This window comes from Saccoglossus kowalevskii, chromosome 19 (genome assembly GCF_978046115.1).
Source record: "Saccoglossus kowalevskii chromosome 19, keSacKowa6.1, whole genome shotgun sequence".
In the NCBI taxonomy this organism is placed as follows: Eukaryota; Metazoa; Hemichordata; class Enteropneusta; family Harrimaniidae; genus Saccoglossus; species Saccoglossus kowalevskii.
In genome coordinates, this window is record NC_140659.1 from 25,725,546 (window position 1) to 25,741,298 (window position 15,753).

The following is a 15,753-nucleotide window of genomic DNA, read 5'->3' on the forward strand; positions in this document are numbered from 1 at the left end:
GCAGGAGAAAACAAATTCCAATTTACTTATAATTAACACCACCTTATGAAACGTGTCGTTGAAGACAATAGGTAAATTAGTGTACATTACACCTCTATTCATATATAGTGCTAAGTTATACTTGGAACATTGATAACGTGGATTAAAATGCAAATAACTTTGATTAACGCCACTGCAGAACTGCAGTTCAAGAGAAGTTAGCTTTATGGGCACGTAGTTTCACATGGTATCCAGCATAGATATCGTTTCAAAATATTTACTGGATTCATATTGTTTCCGCCTGGGCTCGAACCAGGGACCTTTCGCGTGTTAGGCGAACGTGATAACCACTACACTACGGAAACAGGCTGCTTGCTTTTCTCACATCTTCTCGAAAATACAATTAACAGTATAGTGAATTGATCACACAATCTTCCAATTTTGCAGTTTCAAAAACTTGCGAATACAACATTTGGAGCCTAACTGATTTTTTGCGATTTCATGTAACGAGTTTTCGTAGTGCAGTGGTTATCACGTTTACCTCACAAGCGAAAAGCCCCCGGTTTGAACCCGGGCGGAAACAAAAATCATTTTGTTTTAATTAACGCCGCATTGGAAAAGAAATTCCAATTTACTTATAATTAACACCACCTTATGAAACGTGTCGTTGAAGACAATAGGTAAATTAGTGTACATTACACCTCTATTCATATATAGTGCTAAGTTATACTTGGAACATTGATAACGTGGATTAAAATGCAAATAACTTTGATTAACGCCACTAAAAAACTGCAGTTTAAGAGAAGTTAGCTTTTATGCACGTAGTTTCAGATGGTATCCAGCATAGATATCGTTTCAAAATATTTACTGGCTTCATATTGTTTCCGCCAGGGACCTTTCGCGTGTTAGGCGAACGTGATAACCACTACGCTACGGAAACAGGCTGCTTACTTTTCTCACATCTTCTCGAAAATACAATTAACAGTATAGTGAATTGATCACACAATCTTCCAATTTTGCAGTTTCAAAAACTTGCGAATACAACATTTGGAGCCTAACTCATTTTTTGCGATTTCATGTAACGAGTTTTCGTAGTGTAGTGGTTATCACGTTCGCCTCACACGCAAAATGCCCCCGGTTCGAACCCGGGCGAAAACAAAAATTATTTAGATTTAATTGACGCCGCAGGAGAAAACAAATTCCAATTTACTTATAATTAACACCACCTTATGAAACGTGTCGTTGAAGACACTAGATAAATTAGTGTACATTACACCTCTATTCATATAGAGTGCTAAGTTATACTTGGAACATTGATAACGTGGATTAAAATGCAAATAACTTTGATTAACGCCACTGCAGAACTGCAGTTCAAGAGAAGTTAGCTTTATGGGCACGTAGTCTCACATGGTATCCAGCATAGATATCGTTTCAAAATATTTACTGGCTTCATATTGTTTCCGCCAGGGACCTTTCGCGTGTTAGCCGAACGAGATAACCACTACACTACGGAAACAGGCTGCTTGCTTTTCTCACATCTTCTCGAAAATACAATTAACAGTATAGTGAATTGATCACACAATCTTCCAATTTTGCAGTTTAAAAAACTTGCGAATACAACATTTGAAGCCTAACTGATTTTTTGCGATTTCATGTAACGAGTTTCCGTAGTGTAGTGGTTATCACGTTTGCCTCACACGCGAAAGGCCCCCGGTTCGAACCCGGGCGAAAACAAATATCATTTTGTTTTAATTGACGCCGCAGGAGAAAACAAATTCCAATTTACTTATAATTAACACCACCTTATGAAACGTGTCGTTGAAGACAATAGGTAAATTAGTGTACATTACACCTCTATTCATATATAGTGCTAAGTTATACTTGGAACATTGATAACGTGGATTAAAATGCAAATAACTTTGATTAACGCCACTGCAGAACTGCAGTTCAAGAGAAGTTAGCTTTATGGGCACGTAGTTTCACATGGTATCCAGCATAGATATCGTTTCAAAATATTTACTGGATTCATATTGTTTCCGCCTGGGCTCGAACCAGGGACCTTTCGCGTGTTAGGCGAACGTGATAACCACTACACTACGGAAACAGGCTGCTTGCTTTTCTCACATCTTCTCGAAAATACAATTAACAGTATAGTGAATTGATCACACAATCTTCCAATTTTGAAGTTTCAAAAACTTGCGAATACAACATTTGAAGCCTAACTGATTTTTTGGGATTTCATGTAACGAGTTTTCGTAGTGTAGTGGTTATCACGTTTGCCTCACACGCGAAAGGCCCCTGGTTCGAACCCGGGCGAAAACAAATATCATTTTGTTTTAATTGACGCCGCAGGAGAAAACAAATTCCAATTTACTTATAATTAACACCACCTTATGAAACGTGTCGTTGAAGACAATAGGTAAATTAGTGTACATTACACCTCTATTCATATATAGTGCTAAGTTATACTTGGAACATTGATAACGTGGATTAAAATGCAAATAACTTTGATTAACGCCACTGCAGAACTGCAGTTCAAGAGAAGTTAGCTTTATGGGCACGTAGTTTCACATGGTATCCAGCATAGATATCGTTTCAAAATATTTACTGGATTCATATTGTTTCCGCCTGGGCTCGAACCAGGGACCTTTCGCGTGTTAGGCGAACGTGATAACCACTACACTACGGAAACAGGCTGCTTGCTTTTCTCACATCTTCTCGAAAATACAATTAACAGTATAGTGAATTGATCACACAATCTTCCAATTTTGCAGTTTCAAAAACTTGCGAATACAACATTTGGAGCCTAACTGATTTTTTGCGATTTCATGTAACGAGTTTTCGTAGTGCAGTGGTTATCACGTTTACCTCACAAGCGAAAAGCCCCCGGTTTGAACCCGGGCGGAAACAAAAATCATTTTGTTTTAATTAACGCCGCATTGGAAAAGAAATTCCAATTTACTTATAATTAACACCACCTTATGAAACGTGTCGTTGAAGACAATAGGTAAATTAGTGTACATTACACCTCTATTCATATATAGTGCTAAGTTATACTTGGAACATTGATAACGTGGATTAAAATGCAAATAACTTTGATTAACGCCACTAAAAAACTGCAGTTTAAGAGAAGTTAGCTTTTATGCACGTAGTTTCAGATGGTATCCAGCATAGATATCGTTTCAAAATATTTACTGGCTTCATATTGTTTCCGCCAGGGACCTTTCGCGTGTTAGGCGAACGTGATAACCACTACGCTACGGAAACAGGCTGCTTACTTTTCTCACATCTTCTCGAAAATACAATTAACAGTATAGTGAATTGATCACACAATCTTCCAATTTTGCAGTTTCAAAAACTTGCGAATACAACATTTAGAGCCTAACTCATTTTTTGCGATTTCATGTAACGAGTTTTCGTAGTGTAGTGGTTATCACGTTCGCCTCACACGCAAAATGCCCCCGGTTCGAACCCGGGCGAAAACAAAAATTATTTAGATTTAATTGACGCCGCAGGAGAAAACAAATTCCAATTTACTTATAATTAACACCACCTTATGAAACGTGTCGTTGAAGACACTAGATAAATTAGTGTACATTACACCTCTATTCATATAGAGTGCTAAGTTATACTTGGAACATTGATAACGTGGATTAAAATGCAAATAACTTTGATTAACGCCACTGCAGAACTGCAGTTCAAGAGAAGTTAGCTTTATGGGCACGTAGTTTCACATGGTATCCAGCATAGATATCGTTTCAAAATATTTACTGGCTTCATATTGTTTCCGCCAGGGACCTTTCGCGTGTTAGCCGAACGAGATAACCACTAAACTACGGAAACAGGCTGCTTGCTTTTCTCACATCTTCTCGAAAATACAATTAACAGTATAGTGAATTGATCACACAATCTTCCAATTTTGCAGTTTAAAAAACTTGCGAATACAACATTTGAAGCCTAACTGATTTTTTGCGATTTCATGTAACGAGTTTCCGTAGTGTAGTGGTTATCACGTTTGCCTCACACGCGAAAGGCCCCCGGTTCGAACCCGGGCGAAAACAAATATCATTTTGTTTTAATTGACGCCGCAGGAGAAAACAAATTCCAATTTACTTATAATTAACACCACCTTATGAAACGTGTCGTTGAAGACAATAGGTAAATTAGTGTACATTACACCTCTATTCATATATAGTGCTAAGTTATACTTGGAACATTGATAACGTGGATTAAAATGCAAATAGCTTTGATTAACGCCACTGCAGAACTGCAGTTCAAGAGAAGTTAGCTTTATGGGCACGTAGTTTCACATGGTATCCAGCATAGATATCGTTTCAAAATATTTACTGGATTCATATTGTTTCCGCCTGGGCTCGAACCAGGGACCTTTCGCGTGTTAGGCGAACGTGATAACCACTACACTACGGAAACAGGCTGCTTGCTTTTCTCACATCTTCTCGAAAATACAATTAACAGTATAGTGAATTGATCACACAATCTTCCAATTTTGAAGTTTCAAAAACTTGCGAATACAACATTTGAAGCCTAACTGATTTTTTGGGATTTCATGTAACGAGTTTTCGTAGTGTAGTGGTTATCACGTTTGCCTCACACGCGAAAGGCCCCTGGTTCGAACCCGGGCGAAAACAAATATCATTTTGTTTTAATTGACGCCGCAGGAGAAAACAAATTCCAATTTACTTATAATTAACACCACCTTATGAAACGTGTCGTTGAAGACAATAGGTAAATTAGTGTACATTACACCTCTATTCATATATAGTGCTAAGTTATACTTGGAACATTGATAACGTGGATTAAAATGCAAATAACTTTGATTAACGCCACTGCAGAACTGCAGTTCAAGAGAAGTTAGCTTTATGGGCACGTAGTTTCACATGGTATCCAGCATAGATATCGTTTCAAAATATTTACTGGATTCATATTGTTTCCGCCTGGGCTCGAACCAGGGACCTTTCGCGTGTTAGGCGAACGTGATAACCACTACACTACGGAAAGAGGCTGCTTGCTTTTCTCACATCTTCTCGAAAATACAATTAACAGTATAGTGAATTGATCACACAATCTTCCAATTTTGCAGTTTCAAAAACTTGCGAATACAACATTTGGAGCCTAACTGATTTTTTGCGATTTCATGTAACGAGTTTTCGTAGTGCAGTGGTTATCACGTTTACCTCACACGCGAAAAGCCCCCGGTTTGAACCCGGGCGGAAACAAAAATCATTTTGTTTTAATTAACGCCGCATTGGAAAAGAAATTCCAATTTACTTATAATTAACACCACCTTATGAAACGTGTCGTTGAAGACAATAGGTAAATTAGTGTACATTACACCTCTATTCATATATAGTGCTAAGTTATACTTGGAACATTGATAACGTGGATTAAAATGCAAATAACTTTGATTAACGCCACTAAAAAACTGCAGTTTAAGAGAAGTTAGCTTTTATGCACGTAGTTTCAGATGGTATCCAGCATAGATATCGTTTCAAAATATTTACTGGCTTCATATTGTTTCCGCCAGGGACCTTTCGCGTGTTAGGCGAACGTGATAACCACTACGCTACGGAAACAGGCTGCTTGCTTTTCTCACATCTTCTCGAAAATACAATTAACAGTATAGTGAATTGATCACACAATCTTCCAATTTTGCAGTTTAAAAAACTTGCGAATACAACATTTGAAGCCTAACTGATTTTTTGCGATTTCATGTAACGAGTTTCCGTAGTGTAGTGGTTATCACGTTTGCCTCACACGCGAAAGGCCCCCGGTTCGAACCCGGGCGAAAACAAATATCATTTTGTTTTAATTGACGCCGCAGGAGAAAACAAATTCCAATTTACTTATAATTAACACCACCTTATGAAACGTGTCGTTGAAGACAATAGGTAAATTAGTGTACATTACACCTCTATTCATATATAGTGCTAAGTTATACTTGGAACATTGATAACGTGGATTAAAATGCAAATAACTTTGATTAACGCCACTGCAGAACTGCAGTTCAAGAGAAGTTAGCTTTATGGGCACGTAGTTTCACATGGTATCCAGCATAGATATCGTTTCAAAATATTTACTGGATTCATATTGTTTCCGCCTGGGCTCGAACCAGGGACCTTTCGCGTGTTAGGCGAACGTGATAACCACTACACTACGGAAACAGGCTGCTTGCTTTTCTCACATCTTCTCGAAAATACAATTAACAGTATAGTGAATTGATCACACAATCTTCCAATTTTGCAGTTTCAAAAACTTGCGAATACAACATTTGGAGCCTAACTGATTTTTTGCGATTTCATGTAACGAGTTTTCGTAGTGCAGTGGTTATCACGTTTACCTCACACGCGAAAAGCCCCCGGTTTGAACCCGGGCGGAAACAAAAATCATTTTGTTTTAATTAACGCCGCATTGGAAAAGAAATTCCAATTTACTTATAATTAACACCACCTTATGAAACGTGTCGTTGAAGACAATAGGTAAATTAGTGTACATTACACCTCTATTCATATATAGTGCTAAGTTATACTTGGAACATTGATAACGTGGATTAAAATGCAAATAACTTTGATTAACGCCACTAAAAAACTGCAGTTTAAGAGAAGTTAGCTTTTATGCACGTAGTTTCAGATGGTATCCAGCATAGATATCGTTTCAAAATATTTACTGGCTTCATATTGTTTCCGCCAGGGACCTTTCGCGTGTTAGGCGAACGTGATAACCACTACGCTACGGAAACAGGCTGCTTACTTTTCTCACATCTTCTCGAAAATACAATTAACAGTATAGTGAATTGATCACACAATCTTCCAATTTTGCAGTTTCAAAAACTTGCGAATACAACATTTGGAGCCTAACTCATTTTTTGCGATTTCATGTAACGAGTTTTCGTAGTGTAGTGGTTATCACGTTCGCCTCACACGCAAAATGCCCCCGGTTCGAACCCGGGCGAAAACAAAAATTATTTAGATTTAATTGACGCCGCAGGAGAAAACAAATTCCAATTTACTTATAATTAACACCACCTTATGAAACGTGTCGTTGAAGACACTAGATAAATTAGTGTACATTACACCTCTATTCATATAGAGTGCTAAGTTATACTTGGAACATTGATAACGTGGATTAAAATGCAAATAACTTTGATTAACGCCACTGCAGAACTGCAGTTCAAGAGAAGTTAGCTTTATGGGCACGTAGTCTCACATGGTATCCAGCATAGATATCGTTTCAAAATATTTACTGGCTTCATATTGTTTCCGCCAGGGACCTTTCGCGTGTTAGCCGAACGAGATAACCACTACACTACGGAAACAGGCTGCTTGCTTTTCTCACATCTTCTCGAAAATACAATTAACAGTATAGTGAATTGATCACACAATCTTCCAATTTTGCAGTTTAAAAAACTTGCGAATACAACATTTGAAGCCTAACTGATTTTTTGCGATTTCATGTAACGAGTTTCCGTAGTGTAGTGGTTATCACGTTTGCCTCACACGCGAAAGGCCCCCGGTTCGAACCCGGGCGAAAACAAATATCATTTTGTTTTAATTGACGCCGCAGGAGAAAACAAATTCCAATTTACTTATAATTAACACCACCTTATGAAACGTGTCGTTGAAGACAATAGGTAAATTAGTGTACATTACACCTCTATTCATATATAGTGCTAAGTTATACTTGGAACATTGATAACGTGGATTAAAATGCAAATAACTTTGATTAACGCCACTGCAGAACTGCAGTTCAAGAGAAGTTAGCTTTATGGGCACGTAGTTTCACATGGTATCCAGCATAGATATCGTTTCAAAATATTTACTGGATTCATATTGTTTCCGCCTGGGCTCGAACCAGGGACCTTTCGCGTGTTAGGCGAACGTGATAACCACTACACTACGGAAACAGGCTGCTTGCTTTTCTCACATCTTCTCGAAAATACAATTAACAGTATAGTGAATTGATCACACAATCTTCCAATTTTGAAGTTTCAAAAACTTGCGAATACAACATTTGAAGCCTAACTGATTTTTTGGGATTTCATGTAACGAGTTTTCGTAGTGTAGTGGTTATCACGTTTGCCTCACACGCGAAAGGCCCCTGGTTCGAACCCGGGCGAAAACAAATATCATTTTGTTTTAATTGACGCCGCAGGAGAAAACAAATTCCAATTTACTTATAATTAACACCACCTTATGAAACGTGTCGTTGAAGACAATAGGTAAATTAGTGTACATTACACCTCTATTCATATATAGTGCTAAGTTATACTTGGAACATTGATAACGTGGATTAAAATGCAAATAACTTTGATTAACGCCACTGCAGAACTGCAGTTCAAGAGAAGTTAGCTTTATGGGCACGTAGTTTCACATGGTATCCAGCATAGATATCGTTTCAAAATATTTACTGGATTCATATTGTTTCCGCCTGGGCTCGAACCAGGGACCTTTCGCGTGTTAGGCGAACGTGATAACCACTACACTACGGAAACAGGCTGCTTGCTTTTCTCACATCTTCTCGAAAATACAATTAACAGTATAGTGAATTGATCACACAATCTTCCAATTTTGCAGTTTCAAAAACTTGCGAATACAACATTTGGAGCCTAACTGATTTTTTGCGATTTCATGTAACGAGTTTTCGTAGTGCAGTGGTTATCACGTTTACCTCACAAGCGAAAAGCCCCCGGTTTGAACCCGGGCGGAAACAAAAATCATTTTGTTTTAATTAACGCCGCATTGGAAAAGAAATTCCAATTTACTTATAATTAACACCACCTTATGAAACGTGTCGTTGAAGACAATAGGTAAATTAGTGTACATTACACCTCTATTCATATATAGTGCTAAGTTATACTTGGAACATTGATAACGTGGATTAAAATGCAAATAACTTTGATTAACGCCACTAAAAAACTGCAGTTTAAGAGAAGTTAGCTTTTATGCACGTAGTTTCAGATGGTATCCAGCATAGATATCGTTTCAAAATATTTACTGGCTTCATATTGTTTCCGCCAGGGACCTTTCGCGTGTTAGGCGAACGTGATAACCACTACGCTACGGAAACAGGCTGCTTACTTTTCTCACATCTTCTCGAAAATACAATTAACAGTATAGTGAATTGATCACACAATCTTCCAATTTTGCAGTTTCAAAAACTTGCGAATACAACATTTAGAGCCTAACTCATTTTTTGCGATTTCATGTAACGAGTTTTCGTAGTGTAGTGGTTATCACGTTCGCCTCACACGCAAAATGCCCCCGGTTCGAACCCGGGCGAAAACAAAAATTATTTAGATTTAATTGACGCCGCAGGAGAAAACAAATTCCAATTTACTTATAATTAACACCACCTTATGAAACGTGTCGTTGAAGACACTAGATAAATTAGTGTACATTACACCTCTATTCATATAGAGTGCTAAGTTATACTTGGAACATTGATAACGTGGATTAAAATGCAAATAACTTTGATTAACGCCACTGCAGAACTGCAGTTCAAGAGAAGTTAGCTTTATGGGCACGTAGTTTCACATGGTATCCAGCATAGATATCGTTTCAAAATATTTACTGGCTTCATATTGTTTCCGCCAGGGACCTTTCGCGTGTTAGCCGAACGAGATAACCACTAAACTACGGAAACAGGCTGCTTGCTTTTCTCACATCTTCTCGAAAATACAATTAACAGTATAGTGAATTGATCACACAATCTTCCAATTTTGCAGTTTAAAAAACTTGCGAATACAACATTTGAAGCCTAACTGATTTTTTGCGATTTCATGTAACGAGTTTCCGTAGTGTAGTGGTTATCACGTTTGCCTCACACGCGAAAGGCCCCCGGTTCGAACCCGGGCGAAAACAAATATCATTTTGTTTTAATTGACGCCGCAGGAGAAAACAAATTCCAATTTACTTATAATTAACACCACCTTATGAAACGTGTCGTTGAAGACAATAGGTAAATTAGTGTACATTACACCTCTATTCATATATAGTGCTAAGTTATACTTGGAACATTGATAACGTGGATTAAAATGCAAATAGCTTTGATTAACGCCACTGCAGAACTGCAGTTCAAGAGAAGTTAGCTTTATGGGCACGTAGTTTCACATGGTATCCAGCATAGATATCGTTTCAAAATATTTACTGGATTCATATTGTTTCCGCCTGGGCTCGAACCAGGGACCTTTCGCGTGTTAGGCGAACGTGATAACCACTACACTACGGAAACAGGCTGCTTGCTTTTCTCACATCTTCTCGAAAATACAATTAACAGTATAGTGAATTGATCACACAATCTTCCAATTTTGAAGTTTCAAAAACTTGCGAATACAACATTTGAAGCCTAACTGATTTTTTGGGATTTCATGTAACGAGTTTTCGTAGTGTAGTGGTTATCACGTTTGCCTCACACGCGAAAGGCCCCTGGTTCGAACCCGGGCGAAAACAAATATCATTTTGTTTTAATTGACGCCGCAGGAGAAAACAAATTCCAATTTACTTATAATTAACACCACCTTATGAAACGTGTCGTTGAAGACAATAGGTAAATTAGTGTACATTACACCTCTATTCATATATAGTGCTAAGTTATACTTGGAACATTGATAACGTGGATTAAAATGCAAATAACTTTGATTAACGCCACTGCAGAACTGCAGTTCAAGAGAAGTTAGCTTTATGGGCACGTAGTTTCACATGGTATCCAGCATAGATATCGTTTCAAAATATTTACTGGATTCATATTGTTTCCGCCTGGGCTCGAACCAGGGACCTTTCGCGTGTTAGGCGAACGTGATAACCACTACACTACGGAAAGAGGCTGCTTGCTTTTCTCACATCTTCTCGAAAATACAATTAACAGTATAGTGAATTGATCACACAATCTTCCAATTTTGCAGTTTCAAAAACTTGCGAATACAACATTTGGAGCCTAACTGATTTTTTGCGATTTCATGTAACGAGTTTTCGTAGTGCAGTGGTTATCACGTTTACCTCACACGCGAAAAGCCCCCGGTTTGAACCCGGGCGGAAACAAAAATCATTTTGTTTTAATTAACGCCGCATTGGAAAAGAAATTCCAATTTACTTATAATTAACACCACCTTATGAAACGTGTCGTTGAAGACAATAGGTAAATTAGTGTACATTACACCTCTATTCATATATAGTGCTAAGTTATACTTGGAACATTGATAACGTGGATTAAAATGCAAATAACTTTGATTAACGCCACTAAAAAACTGCAGTTTAAGAGAAGTTAGCTTTTATGCACGTAGTTTCAGATGGTATCCAGCATAGATATCGTTTCAAAATATTTACTGGCTTCATATTGTTTCCGCCAGGGACCTTTCGCGTGTTAGGCGAACGTGATAACCACTACGCTACGGAAACAGGCTGCTTGCTTTTCTCACATCTTCTCGAAAATACAATTAACAGTATAGTGAATTGATCACACAATCTTCCAATTTTGCAGTTTAAAAAACTTGCGAATACAACATTTGAAGCCTAACTGATTTTTTGCGATTTCATGTAACGAGTTTCCGTAGTGTAGTGGTTATCACGTTTGCCTCACACGCGAAAGGCCCCCGGTTCGAACCCGGGCGAAAACAAATATCATTTTGTTTTAATTGACGCCGCAGGAGAAAACAAATTCCAATTTACTTATAATTAACACCACCTTATGAAACGTGTCGTTGAAGACAATAGGTAAATTAGTGTACATTACACCTCTATTCATATATAGTGCTAAGTTATACTTGGAACATTGATAACGTGGATTAAAATGCAAATAACTTTGATTAACGCCACTGCAGAACTGCAGTTCAAGAGAAGTTAGCTTTATGGGCACGTAGTTTCACATGGTATCCAGCATAGATATCGTTTCAAAATATTTACTGGATTCATATTGTTTCCGCCTGGGCTCGAACCAGGGACCTTTCGCGTGTTAGGCGAACGTGATAACCACTACACTACGGAAAGAGGCTGCTTGCTTTTCTCACATCTTCTCGAAAATACAATTAACAGTATAGTGAATTGATCACACAATCTTCCAATTTTGCAGTTTCAAAAACTTGCGAATACAACATTTGGAGCCTAACTGATTTTTTGCGATTTCATGTAACGAGTTTTCGTAGTGCAGTGGTTATCACGTTTACCTCACACGCGAAAAGCCCCCGGTTTGAACCCGGGCGGAAACAAAAATCATTTTGTTTTAATTAACGCCGCATTGGAAAAGAAATTCCAATTTACTTATAATTAACACCACCTTATGAAACGTGTCGTTGAAGACAATAGGTAAATTAGTGTACATTACACCTCTATTCATATATAGTGCTAAGTTATACTTGGAACATTGATAACGTGGATTAAAATGCAAATAACTTTGATTAACGCCACTAAAAAACTGCAGTTTAAGAGAAGTTAGCTTTTATGCACGTAGTTTCAGATGGTATCCAGCATAGATATCGTTTCAAAATATTTACTGGCTTCATATTGTTTCCGCCAGGGACCTTTCGCGTGTTAGGCGAACGTGATAACCACTACGCTACGGAAACAGGCTGCTTGCTTTTCTCACATCTTCTCGAAAATACAATTAACAGTATAGTGAATTGATCACACAATCTTCCAATTTTGCAGTTTAAAAAACTTGCGAATACAACATTTGAAGCCTAACTGATTTTTTGCGATTTCATGTAACGAGTTTCCGTAGTGTAGTGGTTATCACGTTTGCCTCACACGCGAAAGGCCCCCGGTTCGAACCCGGGCGAAAACAAATATCATTTTGTTTTAATTGACGCCGCAGGAGAAAACAAATTCCAATTTACTTATAATTAACACCACCTTATGAAACGTGTCGTTGAAGACAATAGGTAAATTAGTGTACATTACACCTCTATTCATATATAGTGCTAAGTTATACTTGGAACATTGATAACGTGGATTAAAATGCAAATAACTTTGATTAACGCCACTGCAGAACTGCAGTTCAAGAGAAGTTAGCTTTATGGGCACGTAGTTTCACATGGTATCCAGCATAGATATCGTTTCAAAATATTTACTGGATTCATATTGTTTCCGCCTGGGCTCGAACCAGGGACCTTTCGCGTGTTAGGCGAACGTGATAACCACTACACTACGGAAACAGGCTGCTTGCTTTTCTCACATCTTCTCGAAAATACAATTAACAGTATAGTGAATTGATCACACAATCTTCCAATTTTGCAGTTTCAAAAACTTGCGAATACAACATTTGGAGCCTAACTGATTTTTTGCGATTTCATGTAACGAGTTTTCGTAGTGCAGTGGTTATCACGTTTACCTCACACGCGAAAAGCCCCCGGTTTGAACCCGGGCGGAAACAAAAATCATTTTGTTTTAATTAACGCCGCATTGGAAAAGAAATTCCAATTTACTTATAATTAACACCACCTTATGAAACGTGTCGTTGAAGACAATAGGTAAATTAGTGTACATTACACCTCTATTCATATATAGTGCTAAGTTATACTTGGAACATTGATAACGTGGATTAAAATGCAAATAACTTTGATTAACGCCACTAAAAAACTGCAGTTTAAGAGAAGTTAGCTTTTATGCACGTAGTTTCAGATGGTATCCAGCATAGATATCGTTTCAAAATATTTACTGGCTTCATATTGTTTCCGCCAGGGACCTTTCGCGTGTTAGGCGAACGTGATAACCACTACGCTACGGAAACAGGCTGCTTGCTTTTCTCACATCTTCTCGAAAATACAATTAACAGTATAGTGAATTGATCACACAATCTTCCAATTTTGCAGTTTCAAAAACTTGCGAATACAACATTTGGAGCCTAACTGATTTTTTGCGATTTCATGTAACGAGTTTTCGTAGTGTAGTGGTTATCACGTTCGCCTCACACGCAAAATGCCCCCGGTTCGAACCCGGGCGAAAACAAAAATTATTTAGATTTAATTGACGCCGCAGGAGAAAACAAATTCCAATTTACTTATAATTAACACCACCTTATGAAACGTGTCGTTGAAGACACTAGATAAATTAGTGTACATTACACCTCTATTCATATAGAGTGCTAAGTTATACTTGGAACATTGATAACGTGGATTAAAATGCAAATAACTTTGATTAACGCCACTGCAGAACTGCAGTTCAAGAGAAGTTAGCTTTATGGGCACGTAGTTTCACATGGTATCCAGCATAGATATCGTTTCAAAATATTTACTGGCTTCATATTGTTTCCGCCAGGGACCTTTCGCGTGTTAGCCGAACGAGATAACCACTACACTACGGAAACAGGCTGCTTGCTTTTCTCACATCTTCTCGAAAATACAATTAACAGTATAGTGAATTGATCACACAATCTTCCAATTTTGCAGTTTCAAAAACTTGCGAATACAACATTTGAAGCCTAACTGATTTTTTGGGATTTCATGTAACGAGTTTTCGTAGTGTAGTGGTTATCACGTTCGTCTCACACGCGAAAGGCCCCCGGTTCGAACCCGGGCGAAAACAAATATCATTTAGTTTTAATTGACGCCGCAGGAGAAAACAAATTCCGGTTTACTTATAATTAACACCACCTTATGAAACGTGTCGTTGAAAACAATAGGTAAATTAGTGTACATTACACCTCTATTCATATATAGTGCTAAGTTATACTTGGAACATTGATAACGTGGATTAAAATGCAAATAACTTTGATTAACGCCACTGCAGAACTGCAGTTCAAGAGAAGTTAGCTTTATGGGCACGTAGTTTCACATGGTATCCAGCATAGATATCGTTTCAAAATATTTACTGGCTTCATATTGTTTCCGCCTGGGCTCGAACCAGGGACCTTTCGCGTGTTAGGCGAACGTGATAACCACTACACTACGGAAACAGGCTGCTTGCTTTTCTCACATCTTCTCGAAAATACAATTAACAGTATAGTGAATTGATCACACAATCTTCCAATTTTGCAGTTTCAAAAACTTGCGAATACAACATTTGAAGCCTAACTGATTTTTTGGGATTTCATGTAACGAGTTTTCGTAGTGTAGTGGTTATCACGTTTGCCTCACACGCGAAAGGCCTCCGGTTCGAACCCGGGCGAAAACAAATATCATTTTGTTTTAATTGACGCCGCAGGAGAAAACAAATTCCAATTTACTTATAATTAACACCACCTTATGAAACGTGTCGTTGAAGACAATAGGTAAATTAGTGTACATTACACCTCTATTCATATATAGTGCTAAGTTATACTTGGAACATTGATAACGTGGATTAAAATGCAAATAACTTTGATTAACGCCACTGCAGAACTGCAGTTCAAGAGAAGTTAGCTTTATGGGCACGTAGTTTCACATGGTATCCAGCATAGATATCCTTTCTAAATATTTACTGTATTCATATTGTTCCCGCCTGGGCTCGAACCAGGGACCTTTCGCGTGTTAGGCGAACGTGATAACCACTACACTACGGAAACAGGCTGCATGCTTTTCTCACATCTTCTCGAAAATACAATTAACAGTATAGTGAATTGATCACACAATCTTCCAATTTTGCAGTTTCAAAAACTTGCGAACACAACATTTGGAGCCTAACTGATTTTTTGCGATTTCATGTAACGATTTTTCGTAGTGTAGTGGTTATCACGTTTACCTCACACGCGAAAAGCCACCGGTTCGAACCCGGGCGAAAACAAAAATCATTTTGTTTTAATTAACGCCGCATTGGAAAAGAAATTCCAATTTACTTATAATTAACACCA

General features: G+C 37.9%; 32 non-coding genes across 32 annotated transcripts; 18 read left to right on the forward strand and 14 right to left on the reverse strand.

The window, feature by feature from the left end:
* Positions 1-271: 271 nt before the first annotated feature.
* Positions 272-344, reverse strand: TRNAV-AAC (transfer RNA valine (anticodon AAC)). Its single transcript has one exon. It is a non-coding gene; the product is annotated as a tRNA-Val (tRNA).
* Positions 345-1,064: 720 nt separating this feature from the next.
* On the forward strand, positions 1,065-1,137 carry TRNAV-CAC (transfer RNA valine (anticodon CAC)). Its single transcript has one exon. It is a non-coding gene; the product is annotated as a tRNA-Val (tRNA).
* A 503-nt stretch (positions 1,138-1,640) lies between these two features.
* TRNAV-CAC (transfer RNA valine (anticodon CAC)) lies at positions 1,641-1,713 on the forward strand. The gene has a single exon. It is a non-coding gene; the product is annotated as a tRNA-Val (tRNA).
* Positions 1,714-2,010: 297 nt separating this feature from the next.
* TRNAV-AAC (transfer RNA valine (anticodon AAC)) lies at positions 2,011-2,083 on the reverse strand. The gene has a single exon. It is a non-coding gene; the product is annotated as a tRNA-Val (tRNA).
* A 145-nt stretch (positions 2,084-2,228) lies between these two features.
* On the forward strand, positions 2,229-2,301 carry TRNAV-CAC (transfer RNA valine (anticodon CAC)). Its single transcript has one exon. It is a non-coding gene; the product is annotated as a tRNA-Val (tRNA).
* Positions 2,302-2,598: 297 nt separating this feature from the next.
* TRNAV-AAC (transfer RNA valine (anticodon AAC)) lies at positions 2,599-2,671 on the reverse strand. The gene has a single exon. It is a non-coding gene; the product is annotated as a tRNA-Val (tRNA).
* Positions 2,672-3,391: 720 nt separating this feature from the next.
* TRNAV-CAC (transfer RNA valine (anticodon CAC)) lies at positions 3,392-3,464 on the forward strand. The gene has a single exon. It is a non-coding gene; the product is annotated as a tRNA-Val (tRNA).
* Positions 3,465-3,967: 503 nt separating this feature from the next.
* Positions 3,968-4,040, forward strand: TRNAV-CAC (transfer RNA valine (anticodon CAC)). Its single transcript has one exon. It is a non-coding gene; the product is annotated as a tRNA-Val (tRNA).
* Positions 4,041-4,337: 297 nt separating this feature from the next.
* On the reverse strand, positions 4,338-4,410 carry TRNAV-AAC (transfer RNA valine (anticodon AAC)). Its single transcript has one exon. It is a non-coding gene; the product is annotated as a tRNA-Val (tRNA).
* Positions 4,411-4,555: 145 nt separating this feature from the next.
* Positions 4,556-4,628, forward strand: TRNAV-CAC (transfer RNA valine (anticodon CAC)). The gene has a single exon. It is a non-coding gene; the product is annotated as a tRNA-Val (tRNA).
* Positions 4,629-4,925: 297 nt separating this feature from the next.
* TRNAV-AAC (transfer RNA valine (anticodon AAC)) lies at positions 4,926-4,998 on the reverse strand. Its single transcript has one exon. It is a non-coding gene; the product is annotated as a tRNA-Val (tRNA).
* Positions 4,999-5,718: 720 nt separating this feature from the next.
* Positions 5,719-5,791, forward strand: TRNAV-CAC (transfer RNA valine (anticodon CAC)). Its single transcript has one exon. It is a non-coding gene; the product is annotated as a tRNA-Val (tRNA).
* A 297-nt stretch (positions 5,792-6,088) lies between these two features.
* On the reverse strand, positions 6,089-6,161 carry TRNAV-AAC (transfer RNA valine (anticodon AAC)). The gene has a single exon. It is a non-coding gene; the product is annotated as a tRNA-Val (tRNA).
* A 720-nt stretch (positions 6,162-6,881) lies between these two features.
* TRNAV-CAC (transfer RNA valine (anticodon CAC)) lies at positions 6,882-6,954 on the forward strand. The gene has a single exon. It is a non-coding gene; the product is annotated as a tRNA-Val (tRNA).
* Positions 6,955-7,457: 503 nt separating this feature from the next.
* TRNAV-CAC (transfer RNA valine (anticodon CAC)) lies at positions 7,458-7,530 on the forward strand. Its single transcript has one exon. It is a non-coding gene; the product is annotated as a tRNA-Val (tRNA).
* A 297-nt stretch (positions 7,531-7,827) lies between these two features.
* Positions 7,828-7,900, reverse strand: TRNAV-AAC (transfer RNA valine (anticodon AAC)). The gene has a single exon. It is a non-coding gene; the product is annotated as a tRNA-Val (tRNA).
* Positions 7,901-8,045: 145 nt separating this feature from the next.
* Positions 8,046-8,118, forward strand: TRNAV-CAC (transfer RNA valine (anticodon CAC)). The gene has a single exon. It is a non-coding gene; the product is annotated as a tRNA-Val (tRNA).
* A 297-nt stretch (positions 8,119-8,415) lies between these two features.
* On the reverse strand, positions 8,416-8,488 carry TRNAV-AAC (transfer RNA valine (anticodon AAC)). Its single transcript has one exon. It is a non-coding gene; the product is annotated as a tRNA-Val (tRNA).
* Positions 8,489-9,208: 720 nt separating this feature from the next.
* Positions 9,209-9,281, forward strand: TRNAV-CAC (transfer RNA valine (anticodon CAC)). Its single transcript has one exon. It is a non-coding gene; the product is annotated as a tRNA-Val (tRNA).
* Positions 9,282-9,784: 503 nt separating this feature from the next.
* On the forward strand, positions 9,785-9,857 carry TRNAV-CAC (transfer RNA valine (anticodon CAC)). Its single transcript has one exon. It is a non-coding gene; the product is annotated as a tRNA-Val (tRNA).
* Positions 9,858-10,154: 297 nt separating this feature from the next.
* Positions 10,155-10,227, reverse strand: TRNAV-AAC (transfer RNA valine (anticodon AAC)). The gene has a single exon. It is a non-coding gene; the product is annotated as a tRNA-Val (tRNA).
* A 145-nt stretch (positions 10,228-10,372) lies between these two features.
* On the forward strand, positions 10,373-10,445 carry TRNAV-CAC (transfer RNA valine (anticodon CAC)). Its single transcript has one exon. It is a non-coding gene; the product is annotated as a tRNA-Val (tRNA).
* A 297-nt stretch (positions 10,446-10,742) lies between these two features.
* TRNAV-AAC (transfer RNA valine (anticodon AAC)) lies at positions 10,743-10,815 on the reverse strand. The gene has a single exon. It is a non-coding gene; the product is annotated as a tRNA-Val (tRNA).
* A 720-nt stretch (positions 10,816-11,535) lies between these two features.
* Positions 11,536-11,608, forward strand: TRNAV-CAC (transfer RNA valine (anticodon CAC)). The gene has a single exon. It is a non-coding gene; the product is annotated as a tRNA-Val (tRNA).
* Positions 11,609-11,905: 297 nt separating this feature from the next.
* On the reverse strand, positions 11,906-11,978 carry TRNAV-AAC (transfer RNA valine (anticodon AAC)). The gene has a single exon. It is a non-coding gene; the product is annotated as a tRNA-Val (tRNA).
* Positions 11,979-12,698: 720 nt separating this feature from the next.
* Positions 12,699-12,771, forward strand: TRNAV-CAC (transfer RNA valine (anticodon CAC)). Its single transcript has one exon. It is a non-coding gene; the product is annotated as a tRNA-Val (tRNA).
* Positions 12,772-13,068: 297 nt separating this feature from the next.
* Positions 13,069-13,141, reverse strand: TRNAV-AAC (transfer RNA valine (anticodon AAC)). The gene has a single exon. It is a non-coding gene; the product is annotated as a tRNA-Val (tRNA).
* A 720-nt stretch (positions 13,142-13,861) lies between these two features.
* Positions 13,862-13,934, forward strand: TRNAV-CAC (transfer RNA valine (anticodon CAC)). The gene has a single exon. It is a non-coding gene; the product is annotated as a tRNA-Val (tRNA).
* Positions 13,935-14,437: 503 nt separating this feature from the next.
* On the forward strand, positions 14,438-14,510 carry TRNAV-CAC (transfer RNA valine (anticodon CAC)). Its single transcript has one exon. It is a non-coding gene; the product is annotated as a tRNA-Val (tRNA).
* Positions 14,511-14,807: 297 nt separating this feature from the next.
* TRNAV-AAC (transfer RNA valine (anticodon AAC)) lies at positions 14,808-14,880 on the reverse strand. Its single transcript has one exon. It is a non-coding gene; the product is annotated as a tRNA-Val (tRNA).
* Positions 14,881-15,025: 145 nt separating this feature from the next.
* TRNAV-CAC (transfer RNA valine (anticodon CAC)) lies at positions 15,026-15,098 on the forward strand. The gene has a single exon. It is a non-coding gene; the product is annotated as a tRNA-Val (tRNA).
* A 297-nt stretch (positions 15,099-15,395) lies between these two features.
* On the reverse strand, positions 15,396-15,468 carry TRNAV-AAC (transfer RNA valine (anticodon AAC)). The gene has a single exon. It is a non-coding gene; the product is annotated as a tRNA-Val (tRNA).
* Positions 15,469-15,753: the final 285 nt, after the last annotated feature.